The sequence below is a fragment of the Gorilla gorilla genome, chromosome 2, assembly GCF_029281585.2.
Source record: "Gorilla gorilla gorilla isolate KB3781 chromosome 2, NHGRI_mGorGor1-v2.1_pri, whole genome shotgun sequence".
NCBI classification, from domain to species: Eukaryota; Metazoa; Chordata; class Mammalia; order Primates; family Hominidae; genus Gorilla; species Gorilla gorilla.
In genome coordinates this window covers 72997035-73019025 of record NC_086017.1, presented here as the reverse complement: position 1 = coordinate 73019025, position 21991 = coordinate 72997035, and the positions used below count along the sequence as shown (strand labels likewise).

Below are 21991 nucleotides of genomic sequence, written 5' to 3'. Positions count from 1 at the left end.
TAGATGGCCTTTAATGACTCCATATTGCCCACAGCAGTCACTGGCAATTCATACAACTACAGGAAATGGACAGGTAATATAGATGAGGGACGTTTCCTGAGCACAACAATAGGGAAGGGTGGGAACTTCAGTAAGCTATCTAAAGGGGCAGTGGCTTTTCAGCCCCAGATGATATTGCCATGTTGAAGAGAGGATCAATATGGCCAAATAGTTCCATTTTTTAAAGAAACGCCAGAAATTGGGTATTTAGATAAAAACATCATATTTTAAAATGTTGATAATTCAAAATGTTTTATAAAAGAACTCTGGATAGTACAAACAAAAGATATATGTTGGCCAGATGTGATCAAAGGCTCACCAATTTGAGGCCTGTGACCCACAAGATAAATTTCAGATTTTTTTCCAATCTAGCCCCAGGAGGTCTGCAGATAGCCCAGGCTGGCCTCCTGCAGTTCCTCTCTAGTGTACTCTGCTCTATCAACCTGGGACCGCGTGCAGTTCTCCAAACACATCCTGCACTCTTTTGCCTTTATGCCTTTGCTTCTGCCATTCTTGCTGCCTCTACACCTTCACCCTACACAAACCTTGACCCTCTTGTCTTCATAGGAAAATCCTAATTATTTTTCAGTGCTCAGCTCAGATGTTCTTTCTTCTATAATGTCTTCTCTGAATCTCTACAAAATCAAAAGACTAACATTTTGCACAGAAGACTATTTCTCATGTGGTATTAGAATAAGTTGCTTTCCAACTAGCTTCATTAATAATTACTGCTGGTTTCTGAGCACTCAGCTAAATGACTTGTGTAACTAACTGTGCTTAGAGACTTATTTAACCTACTACCTGTTCACCCCAGGGATAGGCAAATAAACCCTGGCTGCTACTTCCTTCTCTGCATAGGATGAGTAATGACAATAACCGCCTTCTGGCATGGTGAAGAGTAAAAAAGATATAACATGTAAAGTGCTTAGTACAGTGTTTGGAGCACAGTAAATGCTCAGTGTGTGTTTGCCCTTATAGTCACTTCTCACCCTTGGAACATGCCATGGAGATAGGCCCATATGCCAGGCAATATAATCACAAATCAATGTCTGCTTTTAGGAGAGTTTGCCCTGGAGAGGTGGGGATGGGGTTCGTATTTGATACTACACAGTTAGGTTTTGCTGTTGCTGTTTTCTGTTTTTGCATTATGCAAACTCACAAGGTATGTCCCTAAGCTCAGCAGGCACATGCACCTTTTATTCCTCAATATCAGATGGTTGGGCAGATGATGACTTTTCTCTCCTAGTTGCTCCTTAGTACTTCCCAAAATGAATCCTGCATATGCCATATAGCTTACATTTTAAATCAAACCATCTAACTAACAGACCATCCAAATTGGGTGGAAAATCCATGCAACTGTTACAACTTGAAATAGCAAGGAGACAAAACATTTTGTTTATATAGGATTTTTCTTTACAACAATGCTGTGACTTAGCATTATGAATTTTATAATACATATTTTAAAAACTGAAACAGGCTGAGGAGTCAGCCCAAAGTCACATGAGTGTTAAAGCAAAGATTGACACTCTGATCTGTTTAAAGTTGAAGCTCAATGATGCCAAAGCACAGCCCAGCCCAGCCCAGAAGAGGGGCCGACCCCGAGTCTCCAGATGGGGAAAGTAACTGAAGCCAGGACTGGCTATGTGACGTGCAAGGGTTACACTGCCAGTGCAGGGACCCAAGTCGAAGTCTCTTGACTCCAGGGGCTTCTTCTGTTCTAGGTGACTGCCTCTCCCTGCACGAAGAAACAGTTTGCATCCAAGACACACTAAAGAAGGGATGAAGCAGAGCAGTGCTAGTGGCAGCTCATGAAAGGGTCTTTGAGGCAGCCTGGGCATTTCCTCAAGACACAGTCATTGGGGATCATAGCTGGAGCGGACCCAAGGAGCATCTGCACAACACTCAGACCACAGGGGAGGATCGCTGGAGGGCACAGCTTCTCATCATGACAACCAGGCCAGACTAGCCTTTTTCAAAGACGACCAGCAAGGCTCTCAGGAATCTCAACCCAACTCTTCTGTGTTTCTTCACAGGCCTTTGAAAACCTAGACTATCCAGAAAGATACATTTCATCTACAAAATAGCAGGCCCTGTGCCTCCCTGAGGAATACCTGCATTTCTTGGAAGAATAGTTTTTGCCATGCTGTGAGGCCCATGGCTTTTGAGAATTCCTTAGAGTGGTAGAAAGTCATAATTAATCCTTTTTTTTTGTTTCATTTCTCTGGGGAAAAATGGATTTAAATAAACTCATAATGTGATAACACAAAACATATGTTGACGTGTACATTCTGAAATGTAATGTTCCTACTGCAATACCTCCATATCTTAGAAAAATAGTTGCAGTTTTCTGACTAAAAATGTCTTACCGACACAGTCGCTGGAAAACACTGAGGATGTACACACCAGCACAGAGGAAGATGTAATTCAGCTACCATCCCAGCACTCAGAGCCAGCCAGGCTTAATTTCTTGGTGCTTACATGTCCTGTTTGTTTTTAAAAATACATATAATACTATTTTCTTAGTTGATTTTTTTTCCTTAAAATATTCTGAATACCTTGTGATAGAGCTGTCCTGTATTTTGACTGTGATGGTGGCCACACAAATCTACACATGTGACAAAGTTGCTCAGAACTCAACACACACACCCACACACACACACACACACAAATGAGTGCATGTAACAATGGTGAAACTTGAATAAGGTTGGTAGACTGTATCAATGTAAATTTCTGTAATATTGTACTATAGCTATGCAGGATGTTACCATTAGGGAAAACCGGAAAAAGAGTACACAGGACCCCTCTATATTGTTTCTTACAACTACATGTGAATCTAAATTATCTCAAAATTAAAAGTTTAAAAATAACTTGAAACATATGATGACATCCTTCCTTATCAACATTGCTATACAATATCATTTTCAATAGCTATTTAATTTTAAACTCCATGGATATATCCTGATTGAGTTAATCGATTCTCTAATAAATTCTGGTCTTAGGGACCAGAAAAGCTACTCATTGCAGACATTAACCTAAGTTATGAATTTATCAAATCAGAAAAGATCTTATTAATCATCTAATTCTAACAGATCATTTTATAGAAGGGAAAATTAAGGCCCAGATAGGCAAAGTATTTTGTTCAAGATCAGAGAGGCAGTAAATGAGAAAGTGTAGCCTAGATCCTGGGCCTCCAGATACTCAAGCCTTAGTGTATCACCTGTGAAGAAGACAAAAACTTAGTTTAATGGATGACAGACTAATATGCAGCCACCAGATATAGTTGTTATGTAGCTTAAATATGAACTGACATAGCAAAATGATCTGAGTAATTCCAGAGTTGCACTCAAAGACAGTTAATGCAAATGGGTGAAGCAGCATGAATGGATTACAATACAGTGGGATGAGAAGTATGAAAAACTCAAGTGACAGCAGTTACTTACTTGCAGTTAATTGTTGCTACCTCAGAATGCCAGCTGTGTTGCCACAAGGAAATTTGAGTCTTTATGTAATAATATTGTAATTTATAAAATATTTGCACCAAATTCTTTAAAATGAACCCAAAAAATCCCAAAGAACTACATAAGCCAAGCGCATATTTGTGGGGGTGAATCAATTTGTAAGCTCTATGTGTAAACAGTTTGTAACTGCTCAGGTATAATTCAATTTGTATTATTAAAAAATATATATACAGTTGACCCTTGAACAACATACAAGTTAGGGGTGCTGACCCATCACACAGTTGAAAATCCGTGTATAATTTTTGACTCCCCCAAATCTTAATTACTACCTTCTGTTGACTGGAAGCCTTACCAATAACATAAATAGCCAGTTAACACGTATTTTGTATGTTATATGGATGATATACTGTATTCTTATAATAAGCTAGATAAAAGAAAATATTATTAAGAAAATCATAAGAAAGAGAAAATATATGTACTATTCATAAAGTGGAAGTGGATAATCATAATCATAAAAGTCTTCGTCCTTGTCTTCACATTGAGTAGGCTGAGGAGGAGGAGGAAGAGGAAGGGTCAGTCTTTCTGTCTCGGGTAGCAGAGGCAGAAGAGATGGACTAGGTGGCAGAAGAGGCAGGAGACGCAGGCACACTTAGTTTAATTTTTATTGAAAAAAAATCTGCATGTAACTGGGCCCACACAGTTCAAACCTATGTTGTACAAATGTTAACTGTACATAAGAAAGTAAATCTGGGTGAATAAACAGATAGCATCCATTGCCACTGAAACATGGGTGTTTTGAACGCTTGCCTTTCTCCTTCTTCATCTTCTTCTTTTTAATTTATTTTTTCTTTTCGGCTGCCCAGCACCTATGATCCATTATTGTGATTGGGAAAAATCATCCTCCTTCCCCATGGCAGAGTCTTTCCCAAAGGTATCTGAAAATGCCAGTTACTGGCTTTCCTAGCCTTCCTTGGAGCTGGGACATAGGCACATGACTTAGATCCCACCAATCAGATGTGATACCCCAGACTCAGAATCTTGGTACTTTGTGGAAGAACTGCTCTGACACCTTCCCAGGAAGGTATTGTAGTTGTGGTAGCCATTACCGTTTGCTGGAGGCCTCAGTGACAAAGGTAGAGGCAGTGTCCAATGGTACAAGTTCTGGGGTGTCCATGAGACGAGGTTGTGTTTGCGGCTAGTAGGGGCAACAGCAACACCTTGTGGGATCAATTCCTATTTCGATTCCTGATTAGTTTTCTTCCAACTTTTATTTTAGGTTCAGGGGTACATGTGCAGGTTTGTTACATGGGTAAATTGCGTATATCTTGGATTTGGTATAAACATGATTTCATCACCCAGGTAGTGAGCATGTTACCTGATAGGTAGTTTTCCAATCCTCATCCTCCTTCTACCCTCTACCCTCAAATAGACCCCAAGGTCTATTGTTCCCCTCTTTGTATTCACATATACTCAATGTTTAGCGCACACTTATAAGTGAGAACATGCAGTATTTGGTTTCCTGTTCCTGTGTTAATTCACTGAGAATAATGGCCTCCAGCTGCATCCATGTTGCTGCAAAGGACATGGTTTCATTCCTTTTTATGGCTGCATAGTATTCCATGGTGTATATGAACCACATTTTCTTTACTCAGTCCACCATTGATGGATATCTAGGTTGATTCCATGTGTTTGCTATTGTGAAAAGTGCTGCAATGAACATATGCGTGCATGTGTCTTCATGGTAGAATAATTTATATTCCTTTGGGTATATACCCAGTAATGGGATTGATGGGTGAAATGGTATTTCTGTATTTAGATCTTTGAGAAATCTCCAAATGGCTTCCACAATGGCTGAATTAATTTACATTTCCATCAGCTCTGTATAAGCATTCCCTTTTCTCTACAACCTTGCCAGGATCTGTTATATTTTGACTTTTTAATAACAGTCATTCTGACAGGTATGAGATGATATTTCATCATGGTTTTGATTTGCACTTCCATAATGATTAGTGATGTTGAGCATTTTTTCATATGCTTTTTGGCCGCATCTATGTCTTTTGAGAAGTGTCTGTTCATGTCATTTGCCCATTTGTTAATGTGGTTGTTTGTTTTCTGCTTGTTGATTTTGAGCATTATTCCTGAGCATTAGTATGCAAGCCTGGTTCTCTTGGTGATGATCTGAACTTTTCAGTATCATTTAACAAATTCTAATTTTGCTGAAGTTAGCCAGAACTGCTTTACACTGCATAAAATGGGGACCCTGACTGATACAATGAAATTAGGTTGGTATATTTTTATGTATATACTGTTGTGTTTGCATTTTCACATCAATTTATATTAACTAAACAGACAAGGGCTCAAACATTTACTGTACAAGTAGACAGTAATCAAGAGAAAGAGATATGGAGTATAATCTTGCAATGAATTGTTCTCACCCTATCCTTTTGCTCCCTCAAACATATACTACCCTAAACAACCATTTTATTTTGCTTATAGTGGAAAGACTCTGCTATATATCAGCTGAGTGGCTGGGGCAGGGAGGATCCATTTCCAAGATGACTTCTTTACTTACATGTCTGATGTCTTGGGGTTCCTTGCTGTCTCTCTCCACATGGCTTCTCATCCTCCATGACCTCTCCACATGTCTTAGTGCCCTACACTTTTGCTTATGCCAGTTCCTCTACCTGGAATGCCTTTTCTCCTTTTTATCTACACAAATCCTATTACCTTCTTAGGATATGAACAGACACTTCTCAAAAGAAGGCATTTATGCTGCCAACAAACATATGAAAAAAAGCTCATCATCACTGGTCGTTAGAGAAATGCAAACCAAAACCACAATGAGATACCATCTCATGCCAGTTAGAATGGCGATCATTAAAAAGTCAGGAAACAACAGGTGCTGGAGAGGATGTGGAGAAATAGGAATGCTTTTACACTGTTGGTGGCAGTGTAAATTAATTCAACCATTGTGGAAGACAGCGTAGCGATTCCTCAAGGATCTAGGACTAGAAATACCATTTGACCCAGCAATCCCATTACTGGGTATGTACCCAAAGGATTATAAATCATTCTACTATAAAGACACATGCACACATATGTTTATTGCAGCACTACTCACAACAGCAAAGACTTGGAACCAATCCAAATGCCCATCAATGATAGACTGGATAAAGAAAATGTGGCATATATACACTATGGAATACTATGCAGCCATAAAAAAGAATGAGTTCATGTCCTTTGCAGGGACACAGATGAAGCTGGAAACTATCATTCTTAGCAAACTAACACAGGAACAGAAAACCAAACACCGCATGTTCTCACTCATAAGTGGGAGTTGAAAAATGAGAACAAATATACACAGGGAGGGGAACATCACACACTGGGGCCTGTCGGGGGGTAGGGGGCAAGGGCAGGGAGAGCATTAGGACAAATATCTAATGCATGCGGGACTTAAAACCTAGATGATGGGTTGATGGGTGCACCAAGACACCATGGCACATGTATACCTGCACGTTCTGCACATGTATCCCAGAACGAGTATATATATAAATCCTATCACCTTCTTAGTCTAGTAGCTTAAATGCTCTCCTGAATCCCAAATCCAAAAATGCCCATCAGCAGTCTACCACCAACACCACCATTATTTTCCCATAAAGGTCCCATCTGGGCTTCAGGAACAGGATTAATAGAAATGAAAAGTGAAGGAAGGAGATCAAGAGAGAAGACAGACATCCCTGTCCCAACCCCAGACTAATGTTCATGTGTTTGCCAGTCTATCTTTTCTTTGTCTACATTCCTGCTTCTCCAGCATCTAGAAGAGTACCTAGAATATACAAGGTACTCAATGGATGCTTGCATAATGAATAAAGAAACCATTTCAAGGGAGGGACAGGAATTAAAGATGCCTTCACACTGCCAGCATCTCCATTCTTTTTTCCTCTTTATTTTTATGCCCTCCACCAAATGCCCAGATGAATCTGAGTATAATCACAAGAACACTTAGATAATTTGGCCATTTCCAGGTAAAACAATTTACAGTCTCCCCTTCATCACGTTGGGTTCTCCTGCTGACAGCCTCTTAAAGGAGAAAGCCGTATACCATTCTGTACTTTGGTGCAGCATCTCTGGTGCAGTTAACAGCCGGAAAAGAAATGCCAAGACCCCCTACTCAGAGGGCCAAGTGATTTCAAAGATCTGCCCTGAGAGATGAGAAAAGGTAACCACAGTCCTTCAGAGATGAAAATCTTTTGCTAAAAGTCAGAAAAGCCATTCCTTAGAGGAGCAGACATTTGACAGGAGCTGCAAAGTTGGCAAATCTAATTTCAGAACTACCTAGAAAATAAAAATAGGATCCTGAGTTCAGCTGGAACAGTTTTGAGGAGGATTCAGAGGGCCTGGCAAGCACAAGTGTTTATGGGAGTTGTGACCAGTCAGGCAGCTCCTTCCTAGTCTAGCCCAGAACTTGAGGGGCCTCTCTTGCCTCCACTGGGAATCACAGCACATCAGAACTAATGGGAACTCAGACTGCCACATCTAACCCCCTCATTTTACAGACAAGCAAGCAAAGGACAGGAGAGAAACCACTTCACAAAGAAGATGCAGCAAGATCCATTACCAGACAAGAACATCTGCCTGACAGCTAATGGGTACCTTTGTTTCCCCAAAAGTGACATTGGGTTGTACAATTCTGCTTCTCTGGCTTTTGGTGAGGCCACAATGCTGTTGACATAGGAACGTGAATGCTACAAATATATAAAATGGCCCAACTTTCAAAAAGTCTGATCAACTTTCCCAAGGAAGAATCATTCCACATGAAGTGCTAAATTTCTGTATGGTGTCGCTCATCAAGAAATCTTGATCAACCAACATTAGTTTAAGAATATTAATTCATCCATTAATATTCACTAAGACACTGTGATTAGAGGGAGTGGGCATCTTTTAGCTTATGTATTAAAGTCGCAGAGATATCCTTTCTCTGAGACATAGTCCTCCCCACAACCCATAGGGCTGCCATACCCCTCCTCTGCAGGCACATTTGTATCCTGTGAATGTTTTCCTGATCACACTTTTTTTTTCTATTTGGACAGGGTCTCATTCTGTTACCCAGGCTGGAGTGCAATGGTGAGATCATGGCTCACCACAGCCACGGCCTCCTAGGCTTAGGTGATCCTCCCACCATAGCCTCCGAAGTAGCTAGGACTACAGGCACATGCCACCATGCCTGGCTAAATTTGTTTGTATTTTTTGTAGAGGTGGGTTTTGCCATGTTGCCCAGGCTGGTCTCAGACTCCTGGGGCAATGCAATCCACCCACCTCAGCCTCCCAAAGTGCTAGGATTACAGGCGAGAGCCACCACGCTAAGCCCCTGCTCACATTTGACTGGGCCAGGGGTGATACCTAGGTCAAACTGGAACAATCAGATCCCGTTCTATGGATTTTGAAATCTGAGAGACCTGGGGACTTAGGGAACTAACCAATTATCTGAGCTGGTCTCTTAAATGGAGGAAATATAATCTGAAGAATTGTGAGGAAGGCTTTACCGTGAATAAGAAAAAGCAAATACAGCCAGTGGAAAGGATAATGAAAAAGAAGGAGAGAGTGAGAGAGATAAGAGAGAGAGAGTGGCCAACAGAGGGAAAAACTGGCATATGGGGAGAAAGGAGAGGAATAGAGGAAGACACAGAGAGAAGTAACAGACAGAACCAGAGGCCAAGATTAAGGGAGAGGTAGGGGCAGGGAGGAGCAAGACTGAGAGACTGAAAACTGCCTGAGTTTCAAATTTCTGTTTCAAATCATTTGAGACGCCCAGCTGCTTTGGGGTTTCATGCATAACACAGGGTTCTTCGGTAATTCTCCCTCTTATAATTTGAGTTTCATTGTTTTCTATTAACTACAAGTAAGAGTTTTTAACTATAAACAGCTTGATACTCATTCAAAAAGCAATGTTAGTTAAAAAGCCAAAAGAAAAAGACTATAAGCCAAAGAGTGACACATGATGGATTTTGACATATTTAGAGACTGCCTATACTTCCACATATCTATTCAAACACTGGCTAATTATCTTTGGTTAATAAAACCTTCACAACTAAAAGCAATTTAACTCAGCTCTGCAACTGGGAGAGTCAACTAAAAATTATTTTGTTATAACCATATGACGGGTAGAGCAAATAATTAATATATCCAGGTTTGAAGGAAATAGAACAGAGATTGCCAAGGAGAACTGCAGGCTTAGTCAACGCACTAAAACCCAGCCAATAGTGCTGAGACTTTCTTGATAAAGTGCCTTTGGAAAATGAGGTGGCATTGGGGAAGGTGGGTGGGGCCCTGTCAGGTGGAAGGAGATGAGCAGTAACTGACACATTGTATCATAGCTATAGATTGTATGTGCTGGCATCATCTTGCCATGCTACATATTGTTCACAGTCACTCTCCTCAACTCACTCCTGGCTTCATCACCACCTAAACACATCATGCACTTTCATGCATCCCTCCCTCTGTTTCTACCTTTCCCTTTGCCTGCAATGCTCTTGCCTTACTCCTCCACAAACTGTTGTGCCTCTTCCAAGTCCCTACTTGAAACATTGTTTCCTCTGGTTCCTTCTCCAGCCCACCTTGGACAAATCTGCTCACTTCTTCCCCTGTGGCCTCCATTGCATTTGGCACTAATACTTATTATATTATGTATTCTAGGACCATTCTAGGTACTGGAAACAATAGGCAAAAATCTTTGCTTCATTGGCCTTTTCTTTCTACTGTGGGAGACAGATGGTAGGCAAATAAGCAAACATGTACACACACACACACACACGATTTTCAGTACTGATGAGTCCTATGTAAAAAATTATTCTTTATAAGATAGCAATGGCTAGGGAAGGGAATGGGATCTTATTCTAGTACTTTTTATATGCTAGATCTAATAATCTCTATGTTTGTTCACCAAGCTATGAGCGCTGAGAAACATCTTTGGCACATAGCAAGTGACCAATAAATTTATAATAAAAGTGGAACATATAAGAACCACAGGTTTCAGTATTTCACAGCCAACAGAATGCTCTTCTAGATTTTATTGAAAGCAGGTGAACTAGAGTTAACCGATTTCCCAGTGAATGACTGAAAATTATTTTGTTCCCTGAAAAATGTAAGTATCATATTTTTCTCTGAATTCACCCAGGAATGTAATTAACCAGAAAGCTCTCAGTTCTGGTACAAAACATCAATATTCCATTTCTCAGTTTCATAAATAGCTGTGTGGACTTGGCCCCACATTCCACTTTCACTGGCTTCAATTATTTAATGCCATGCTTTTCTGTCCAAAATCTGCTGTTTATTATCTGTGTGTCTCATATTATTTTTCCAGCCACACCAGCCCAGCGAGGTTGTAATTTTTAATCCAGTGCACTGGGGTTTGTTGTCTGACTTCCATTCCAAATACTGGTTAATTTGGTTATGAGGAATCTTGGGAGACTGAGCTACTTGGCTGAAATAGGATGCATTTTGTTGCGCAAGCATATTCAACTCATTTCTGATTACAGGCATGAGGGTAGAGGTATAGAAAATGCTCAGTAAGTGGGAGCATTGCATTGAAGAAAACAGGGTCTTGAATTTGGAAGGCAGCGAAGAACATAGACATTGGAACCAGCTTGAGATTAGTTTGAATTTCTATTCTGATATTTATTATTAAGTTGTTCTAGAACAAATCAATCCCGAGTTTCTCCTCTGAAAATAAATAAAATAATACCTACTTTGCAATGTTGCTGCAACAATCAAATACATTGTCTGCAAAACACCTAGCAGAGGATCTCACACACAGCAGGCATCTACCAGATACATTCTTAAGACCTACTTTGATCAAAGTTGTCTATATTGTTAGAAGGAAATTTATATTCAATAGACTTTTCCTCTAGATCAATTATTTCAAAACTATGTCTGGACACAATGTGATATAATTCACTGTTCCCCACACTTTGCATCCAAGTAGAGATTTGTGTTCAAGAACAAAATGTGGGACCAGATAGCCTGGGTCTGAAACCTGCTTAACCTCTTCTAGTTATTTAAATGTGCAGTGCCTGTCTGATCTGCAAAATGGAAATAGTGCTTATTTCACAGGATTACTGTCAGGTTAATTGAGTTAATATATCCAATTTACTAAGGTTTGTTTTGGGTATAGTGTTTGTTATTTTTTGCTTAATACTTTCCTTTAAATTCAATTGACCTTTTTTAAAAAAGCTTAGATACATTCATCTTAAAAGGAGACTTCATACCATGTCTATAAATGAAAAACCATAACTGTTAAAAATAAACACAAAATCAAAGCAATGTTATAAAAGTTCAGCTAAATGCGATTACATGCTGAAGACAATGAGCTCGAGACCTGCCTTATATTTTGTTCAAAGGGAATTTTTTTCTTTTTTTTTTCAGAAATAAGCTTATTCTTTAATTTTTATATTTGCCAGCCTTTAAAAATCATTACGTAAACCTAAGTTTGAGCTCTGGCTCTTAAAATTCTTTTTTTTTAATTACTATTTTACTTCAAGTTCTGGGATACAAGAGCAGAACGTGTAGGCTTGTTACATAGGTATACTTGTACCATGGTGGTTTGTTGCACCCATCAACATATCATCTAGGTTTTAAGCCCCTCATGCATTAGCTATTTGTCCTAATGTTGTCCCTCCTCTCTCCCCTCAGCCCCCTGACTGGTCCCCGTGTGTGTTGTTCCCTTCCCCATGTCCATGTGTTCTCATTGTTCAACTCCGAATTATGAAAGAACATGTAGAGTTTGATTTTCTGTTCCTGTGTTAGTTTGCTGAGGATGAAGGCTTCCAGCTTCATCCATGTCCCTGCCAAGGACATGATCTTATTCCTTTCCATGGCTGCATAGTATTCCATGGTGCATATGTACCACGTTTTCTTTATCCGGTGTATCATTGATGGGCATTTGGGTTGGTTCCATGTCTTTGCTATTGTGAATAGTGCTGCAGTAAACATATGTGTGCATGTGTCGAAGAGAATTTTTCAAGTACCCAAGAAAGGTTCAAAGAGATCTAGAACTAGACGGAGACTTTCTTCATAGAATCAGAACAATGCTTTCACTTTGTGATTCAGTCTTAGGTCTATGTACTTCCTAAAAGCAGCTCTTCTACATCTAGAGGAGAGCACTGGAGAAATGGAATTAAGAACACCAGGCTCTGGCCACACGGACACTATTATTTAGAGATTGGCCATTAGACAAGGTTACTTAGCTTCCCTGGACCTTGGTGTTTCCTGTGTGAAATGAAGAAACTGGGCTCTAAAGATCCCTTTTATCTCTGGAATGCAAGGATTCTGATACTGCTTGAGATCTAATATTTTATTGTGTTTCTGTTGAGCACCGTCACAGAATGGGTCACAGTGACCCATTCATTCTTTGTGGAATTCAACTGACCACTTCGGACTACTCAAGATTTCCTAGTTGGGTAATGTTTTCATCTCAGCTAGGTGGACAGTTATATAAGGGCAGGGACAGTGCTCATTTTGTATATCCTCCAGTGCCAGGCTATGAAAAGACTTGATGATTTTATCTTCTTGATCTAAATAGGATGCTCAACTGTATTTACTTCCTGTTAGAACAGTGGGGGACAGAATGAATGGGCATCATTGACAGAAGTAAAATCTTTTCACTATAGACGAATAGACTCTGAGACCCTCACATAACCCCCGGTTCACAACAAGAAATGGTGGGCACAGACTTCAAATTTTCCAACATGAAAAGCTCAAGTTTCCTAGGATTAAACTAGACCACAAATAAACCTCATTTTAACATTTTTTCAGCTTGTATAAAGAAAACATTTTAAATCTCTCTCTTGATCATTTAAAAATCCCTTTGAAAAACTAATTAAAACAGTGTTATAAGCTCACCAATTTTTATTTCATTTTAAAGGGCTAATTCAAATCATAGAATTGAGCCACTGCCAAATTCAACTTTCTATTTTTTAATTTATCCTAAACATCTGTCTGAGGACCATCTTCTTTTCTGTAGACTCTTCATGTCATCTTTACTTACATCACTAAGCCTATTTATTTTTCCTAAGACACTGTTTTATCAACTGCTTCCCAAATGTTATCCCAAATGCTGGTGGGAAGCAAAAAGATAAAGCTTCACTGGTATGTGGATGTTAGGTACTCAGCTAGATTCACTCATTAGCTAAGAGGCTCACTCTGTATCAGTTAGAGTCCTTTGGTGGCAAGCAGCAGAAATTAATTCTGACAACATTGAATAGTAAAAGAAATTTGCTTAAAAAATAAATGCGGAGCACACAAAAAGGAAGAGTTGAAAAACTAGACTCAGGAAAGAGCAGGAATTGATACAGCTCTGAGGCTCTAGGTTTCCAAACTGTGACCCAAGGGCAAATCTAGCCTGCCATCTGTTTTTATAAATAAAATTTCCGTGGAGTATAGGCTTACCCACTTGTTTGCACATTGTCTATGGCTGCTCTCCCTTTACAATAGCAGAGCCAAATAATTGAGGCAGGGACCTTATGGCCACAAAGCCTAAAATATTTACTATGTGGCCCTTCACAGAAAAGGCTTGGTAGTCTGTGTTCTGTGTAACGGGAATGAATAGACAGCACTTTCACGGTATCATGGCAGGGCTAGATCTTCCCCAGTCATTTTTCAACCCATGTGTCTCTATTTTCAAGTTTCTAATTCTTTGGAGAGACAGTCTGACTGACTAAACTTGGGTTACATGGTCAGACTCTTCCCAAGGGAGGGCCAGGTCCCTTAACTGACACTCCCACTGCTTAGGTAGCAGCCAATGGGTGAGAAACAGAAAAGCAAACCCAAAGAGTTCTTACTGAAGAATGGAGAATCGGTGCCAGGCAGGGAAAAACAACAGCTGTGCCATACACACTCCCACACAGCAGCCTTGCATCAATTCAGATGTGTGCTTCAGCAAAATTAAAATAAACACACACACACACATACACACACAAGTCATGGAGCTTCAAGTTGTTCATAAGTAGTCAAAAACTCAAATGATAACTTTGAATCCCCATAGTGTACTATATTCCATTCCTGCTAGTCCCAAAGGCATTAGAAATAGTACTGAGAGTAAAAACAAAATGATGGTACTGAACAGACATGACACTGATAAGCAAGTCATGTCACTTCCCTGAGACTCAGTTTCCCCAACCTGCCCTGCCTACTAACAAAACTGTGGTGAGGTGCAGATTTAAGTATAGAATAGGTGCTCATTAAATGTTTGTAAGATAATTAAGGATTTCATGTGAATAAAAAGTCATTATGAAGGGAAAATCCTTAAACAAAAAGAAGGGGTGATGAAAAATTTAAATAGTGAACAGGGAGTGGGGAGATGTTGTTCCATTGGTACAAAATTTCAGTTAGACAGGGGGAATAAGTTCTGGTGTTCTACTGCACAGCAAGGTGACTGTACTGAATAATAATGTATTATATATTCCAAAATAGCTACAAGAAAGGATTTTAGATGTTCTCGCTAGAAAGAAATGATAAATATTTGAGGTGATGGATATGCTAATTACCCTGATTTGATAATCCCACAATGTATACATGGGTTGAAATATCACATTGTAGCCCATAAATATACACAATTATTATTTGTCAATTAAAATAAAATTTAAAATGTCCAAATTGTTTTTTATAGCAGATTATGTCCATTTCTAACTTCAATATGCTATAGATCATAAGGAACTCTTTGCTTGTCTGTCATTTCTTTTCATAGCTTACTAGTGTTATGGGTCTTCTTTCTTCTTCCCTGTGGTTACCAGGGTAACATGGTAACATTGCACACCAATCCGATTTGGAGGATCCTAGGAGACAGTACTAGCTTCAAGATGCCAACTGACTTCTTGGGAGTAGGCAATGCTTTAGTTCATTGGAGAAAGTTCTCAAAAACTATACAGATTAGACTTTTCTGATTATCACAACCTCTTTCACTATGCCCTCCCAAGTCAGCCTCATTCCCATCACCATAGCAACCTACTTCACATTATTCACTGATGGCTGTTAACCTGATGATTTTGTGCTCCTTACCAGAGTTTCTAATATCCTGAAATATGCAGCCCCAAAACTAATCACTCTCAGGTTCCATCTAATGATAATAACCATAAACTCCTAACACTGTGCTAAACATCATGCTAAGACAATGTATATTTCATTTCTTTGGTGCAAGGTACTTAGCACCATTTCACAAATGGGAAAACTAAGGCCCAGACATACTGTACAACAAAGTGCTTGAGCTTTGATCCAGACCAAGAGTGACTCACATAGGAGTTTTGTCAAGGACAAAGCTTTGTCATTTAAGTCCTCAGCAGTAACCTATAAAGAAAAGCACCAATGTTAACTGGATCAGGAAAAAAACAAATATGGGAAACAATCAAGTGCTCCCATTCAAATCAATTTTCTTTAACTCAATCATAAAATAAGATTAGCAAAAGAAATGCAGACCATCACCAAGTGGTACCTATGCACAGATAAATACAGAAGGCTATAATTATTTTCTACCCCAACATACAGACTCAGAGAATGGGTAAAACATGTTTGAAATTTGTATAGCATGCATCTGCCTTTACACTCAGTGTCCAATAGAACTTACTCTTGGCCTTTATAATCAGCCACCATTTTTATTACTTCTTAACCCAGTGCCCTTGGGTTCAGAAAAAAATAGATGGAGAAGTTCCACCATTTGCCTGTTCCACAAACAGAGCAACACTACACTTACCTAAAACCTATGCCCTACCCTGATGTCAATGGTATATGAATAGAGGTGGCAACTTGGATAGAGACATTTGAAAGTAAATGAAAAAGGCTTGATCCTGGCCTGAAAAGAAAACCACTTACTCGGCCAATCATGCATGGCATGTCTGAGCTTGGCAGCCTAAAGTGACATGGGTTGATGGCTTTTCACCCAATCTAGGTCAGTGGGCAGTTGGAAGAATGAATCTGTACTATCATGACTCTTATATTTGTTTAGCTCATTCTTTGATTGCCTAGCTAACTGCCTTGTTGATAGTTTCATTTGGATGTCAAAATTTAACATGCCATAAAGGTATATTTTTATTTCCCTTAGAAACATGTTCCAGCTTCCCCATTTCTGTAAATAGCAGAATCCCCCTCCTAGTTGCTCAAGCTAGAAACCTTAGAATTACCTTTTTCTCCTTCCCAATTATTATTATTCTATCCACAAATCCTCTTAATTCCACCTCCAACATGTGTCTTGAACCTGTCTAATTCCTACTATTTCTACTGCCTATGAGAGAATTATTTCTAGTTCTCTTACACCTCAATGCCTCGACTCTTCTGTACAAGTGGTTAATTGTTATTAACAAAGAAATTAAAATACATTGAAATGCAAGAAAAGGCATGCGTTCTATTTAGACTTAGTTTATTAGCATTGCTTGTCTTATCAGCGAACAAGCAAGAAGGCTCAATAATGCATTCTGCTCCAAGTAAAACTAGACAGAAAAGCCTGTCCCTTAATCTAAGCCATCATCATCACTCTCCTGGTCCTCTGGAGTAGCTTCCTCTTTCCATTCTTGACCCTCACAATCAAAGAGTAAAAATGAATTTTCTAAAGCATAATTCTAAATCCAATCACTCTCCTGCTTAAAAGCCTTCAGTGGCTTTCCTTGTACTTAGAATCAAAGTCAAACCGCTTTCATAGCTTACATGTCTGCTATCACAGGTGCCTGTTAAGTGCTCTTGCCACACTTGTCATCCTTGAGTTGTTTTTGCTTTGGACATTCCTGCATACCCCTTTATTTGCTGGTCTAACTCCATCCCACCCTCCAGGCTTAGTTTCCTCAGCCAGAAAAATTTACTGTGTTGGTTCTCCTTGTTTCTTTGTCTCGTAGTGTCCTGCTCCTTTTCTCCATAGCACTTTTTATAGGGATATTAACTGTTTGCTTACATGTGTAACTTATGTCTCTCCTGTCTGGCAGCAAGATGTGGTGAGGTGTGGGAGCTCATCTGTCTTGTTCATCACTAATCTACAGCCCTGAGTATGGTACCTACCACATACAAGCTATTCAATAAATATTACAAGAGTAAATTAATGAATGTCCAAACCTACCTTTGGTTCTTTATGTTTAATTTTATTGTTTCATCAATAAATTTATTGTTTCATCACTTCCTTTCCTCCCATCTGTTTAGAGATTTATAGTTTACAAATCCTTTTCATTTTCTTTCTCTCATCTGTGAAGAAAGCAGAGAATCTGAGCTCATCCCTTTTACACAACTGAAGGAAATAAGGTTCAGGGAGTTTAAGAGACCTGCCTAAGGCTGAGGAACAGCTAGAAAGTAGCAGAAACAAACTAAGAACCCAAGATTTCAGATATTTTCTCTAGTTCTCTTAAGCCACAATCAATGCCTTGACTCTTCTGTCCAAGTGGTTAATTGTTATTAACAAATAATTTAAAATACATTGAAATGCAAAAAAAAAGGATATTCAAATAAAAATAGGAAACGGCATAAGTTCTATTACTTATTTTATTTGCATCATTTGTCTTCAGATAACAAGCCAGTAAGGCTCATTTATGCATTCAGCTCCAAGCAAAGCTAGGCAGAAAAGCCTGTTGCTAGAATTTTAGAATTGGAAACTCTTTTTAGGTTTTATAAAGATTTATGACAAGCAAGGCATTATAGTGGGTAATGAAGCTGCTTCACTGACTGCAGCAATGATGGAAAGTAATTAAAAAGCTGTGTCCATACTATATTTTATTTTATTTTATTTTATTTTGAGATGGAGTTTCATTCTTGTTGCCCAGGCTGGAGTACAGTGACGTGATCTTGGCTCACTGCCACCTCCTCCTCCAGGGTTCAAGCAATTCTTCTGCCTCAGCCTCCTGAGTAGCTGGGATTACAGGTGCGCACCACCATGTGCAGCTAATTTTTGTATTTTTGATAGAGACAGGTTTCACCATGCTGGCCAGGCTGGTCTCAAACTCCTGACCTCAGATGATCCACCTGCCTCGGCCTCCCAGAGTGCTGGGATTACGGGCATGAGCCACCACACCCAGCCCATACTAGATTCAAATTAGTGTAATAGACATGTCTAAAATGCAGGTATAGCCATTCATTATTCCATTAGAGTTCCATATTTTCTAAAATATTAATGTGCAAAAGTATGTCCCTGGACAGACTGGCTGAATATTATGGATTATTTTAAACATACACATTATTTTAAATTTTGGCTGAAGACAGTTAATATTTTCAGAAATCTCATTTAGGTAATTTTCAGTGAAAAGTTTCTGCTATCCTAGAGCCACAGTAGTTGCTTCTTTCTCCATTAGCTTTCTACAGGAGCAAATCATCTTGTAATTTGCAGAAAAGTGCATCAGCACCATGGCTAAGCATCGCTCATAAAATATCATGATTCATTGATTGATTTTTATCTTTGAAGTTAAAATACAATAACAATTTCTACAAAACAAGGTGCCTCCGCCCCAATCACACTGCTTGACTTACATAGTGATAATCTAATAATGTAATCCACAAAAATAAATATTTTAGTTCAAACATTTAAGATTGAAATTATGTGATTAAGGTACACAATTGAATTATCAAAATTAGATTGTCAGGATGGACGCAACAAGAGCTGCCATCCTTGAATGCACATTTCTCTCCTCCCACCAGGGGCTAAAAACTATTATTCTCTCTCTTGAATCTGGGCTGGCCTTGTGAGTTGCTTGGATCAACAGAGCGCAACAGAAACGACACTATACATTCTCAAATGAGACCTTAAGAATCTTAGCAGCTTTTTGTTGTTGTTCTCTTGGGATCCCATGTGAAGGAACTCAGGCAACATAACTAACTGATGGGGGACCACATGAACCCTCATGGACAGGGAGATAGGGCCAACCAGCCTGTGCCATTCCTGCCATCCCAGCTGAGGTGCCAGACACGTGTGTGAAACTATTTCAGATGTTCCAGCTCTCGCTGAATTCTCAGCTCAGTGAATCCACATGTGTGGCCCCGGCCAACACCACATAAAGCAGTGACAAGCTGTACCCACTAGCCATGCTCAGATTTCAGAATCATAAGAAAATGAGTGGTTACTGTTTGTATTAGTTGAGGTTCTCTGGAGAGACAGAACCAACAGGAGATATATAGAGGTAGATAGATGAGAGAAGATTAAGGAAATAGGCTTACATAATTATGAAGACTGAAAAGTCCCATAATAGGCCATCTGCAGACTGGAGAACCATGGATGCTGGTAGTGTGGCTCAGTCCATTTGAGGTCTTCAGAACCTGGGAAGAGAATGCTGTACTTCTCAGTTTTGAAGCCAACGACTTGAGAAACCAGGTGGCTACTAGTGCAAGTTTTACAGTTGAAATGCCACAGAGCCTAGAATTCTGATGTCCACAGGCAGGAGAAACAGGGTGTCCAGCTCCAGGATAAAAAGAAAATTCACCTTTCCTCTGCCTTTTCATTCCATCCAAGCTTTCAGCCGATTAGATGTTGCCCGGCCACGCTGAGGGCAGCTCTTCCTTATTCAGTCCTGTGATTCAAGTATCTTCCAGAGACACCCTCACAGACATACCCAGAAATAATGCTTTATCACTTATCTGGATATTCCTGAATCCAGTCAAGCTGACACCTAAAATTAACCATCACACTGTTTTAAGCTACTATATTTAGGGGTGGTTTTTCTGAAGCAATAGATAACTGAAATACCAACATAATCACATTCATCTTTGCTGTGTATATACAAGTTAAGTTGTTCAGTTTAATACACACTTATTGAGGAACAACTACAGGTGCTGGGGGTACGAAGATGATTGTTTCACAGTTCTAGTCTTTAAGAAGTTTTTTTTGTCTAAAGGAAAATACAAAAGTAGAATTGCAAAATTATAATGCAATGTTTTAAGTGCTAACAGTGAGAGTTAAGGCAAATTTACTAAATCAGAGAAGGCTGAGGGAGGGGACAATTCAGCTAAGTCTGGAAAAATAAGTAAGAATTGTCCATATGTAAAAAAGAACAGTGGTTATAAAAAGCATGGTGATGGTGAGGGTGGGGAAGGATATAATGGGGATAAGAGCAGGAATGGGAGCAGGGTCAGGGAACTGAAAGAAGTCATTGTGGCTGGAGTGTGACATGAGATTAGGAATGATGGGAGGTAAGCCAGGGGAGGATGCCAGAATATGGCTAACCTCATGCCATAATAAGGATCTTGGTCTACACAGTATGTAGAACAGACTGTGCATTAGGCATGGATCAGGACTAATGTTTTAAATAGAATTGTCAGGATAGATATATCAATGGGCTCCACATCGATCATTGCAATAGCTTGGGTTCTTAATTATAATGGAATTTTAATTCAAAGTGGATTAAGTGGAAAAGAATATTTTAGGAATCATCAGGGAAGAAACTGAGGCAGCTCACAGAATTAGGAGAAGAGCTTCAGAAACCTGGGACTCAAAGAAAAGAACCAGAAACCCCAAATCACCAAGACATACTCAACACTTTCAAGACACATTTACTTATTATCTCTTGATCTCCTAGGGGCAATGTCTTTAAACCCTTTAGCTGTTTCTTCTGGTCATTACCTTATATTTCTTTTTACAAAAATTCTGATACTGTTTTCTTGAATGCTCAAATTTAGACATTGTCTACTGACTTCTTTTTAGGGAGATGAAGATTTTAGTTCTTTTACATTCCATTTTCCTTGTCTCTACCGTTTCAGTCATATTCTATCACAATTTTTGATGACACATCAGTGTTTTTATTATTATGACTCTATAAATATCTCTCAATGCTCAGTCAAATGGTGTACCATCATTACATTTAATTTCTTATACCACTTTTATTTCACCTGGAGTTAAAACTGACTTCTCAATTTTTATTGCTCAGTTTTATGTAAATCAGTAAACTCTTTCCATACCTTCCAACAACTCTTCAATTCAACTTTTCCAATGTCAAACTTGTAGTGTCTTGGTTTCAATCTTTTCTTGAAGGCATTTCTTCTTGAGCCCACTATTCTGCGCTAATCTGGAACACCATCTCTGTAACATGACTTGAACCCCCAGGTTTTCTCTCAGCCACCATTTTGGAAATTCCTGTAATCTGGATTGGAGTCCTCCTTTTCTGGATTTTCTTCCTCTGTTTTAGTCCATTCTTACTTTTTACTAGAACAAAGAAAAAGTCTGCATCAAAGGTAATTATTTTGAAATATGAAAGTCTAAAAAACTCTTTTTTTTCTTATCCTCATGCTTGATTGTTTGGAAGGCATAAATTTCTAGGCTGAAAATAATTTTCCCCAGAATTTTGAAGCTCTTGTTTCATTGTCTCAGCTTTCAATGTCATCATTAAGAATCCTATGTCATTCTGATCCCAAATAAATACATACATATGTATTTTATGTGTGTGTGTGTGTGTGTGTGTGTGTGTGTGTGTGTGAAATGTCTCTGCATTCACTCTGGAGAACTCCATTCTCTTCTTTTTATCTCTGGTGTCCTGAAATTTTATGATAGAGAC

General features: G+C 39.1%; 1 long non-coding RNA gene across 3 annotated transcripts in view; it reads right to left on the bottom strand.

Moving 5' to 3' along the window:
• Positions 1 to 15890: 15890 nt before the first annotated feature.
• Positions 15891 to 21991, bottom strand: part of LOC129532271 (uncharacterized) — a 192985-nt gene continuing 186884 nt past the window's right edge. Inside the window, exons 6-8 of one of the 3 annotated variants that reach the window (XR_010132848.1) lie at positions 19928 to 21642; positions 19665 to 19763; positions 15891 to 17708 (exon numbers count right to left, since the gene is read on the bottom strand). This is a non-coding gene — a long non-coding RNA (uncharacterized lncRNA). Of the gene's footprint in view, positions 17709 to 19664; positions 21643 to 21991 lie in introns of all 3 variants that reach the window. The other 2 variants (XR_010132845.1, XR_010132842.1) reach the window with 2 other exon arrangements.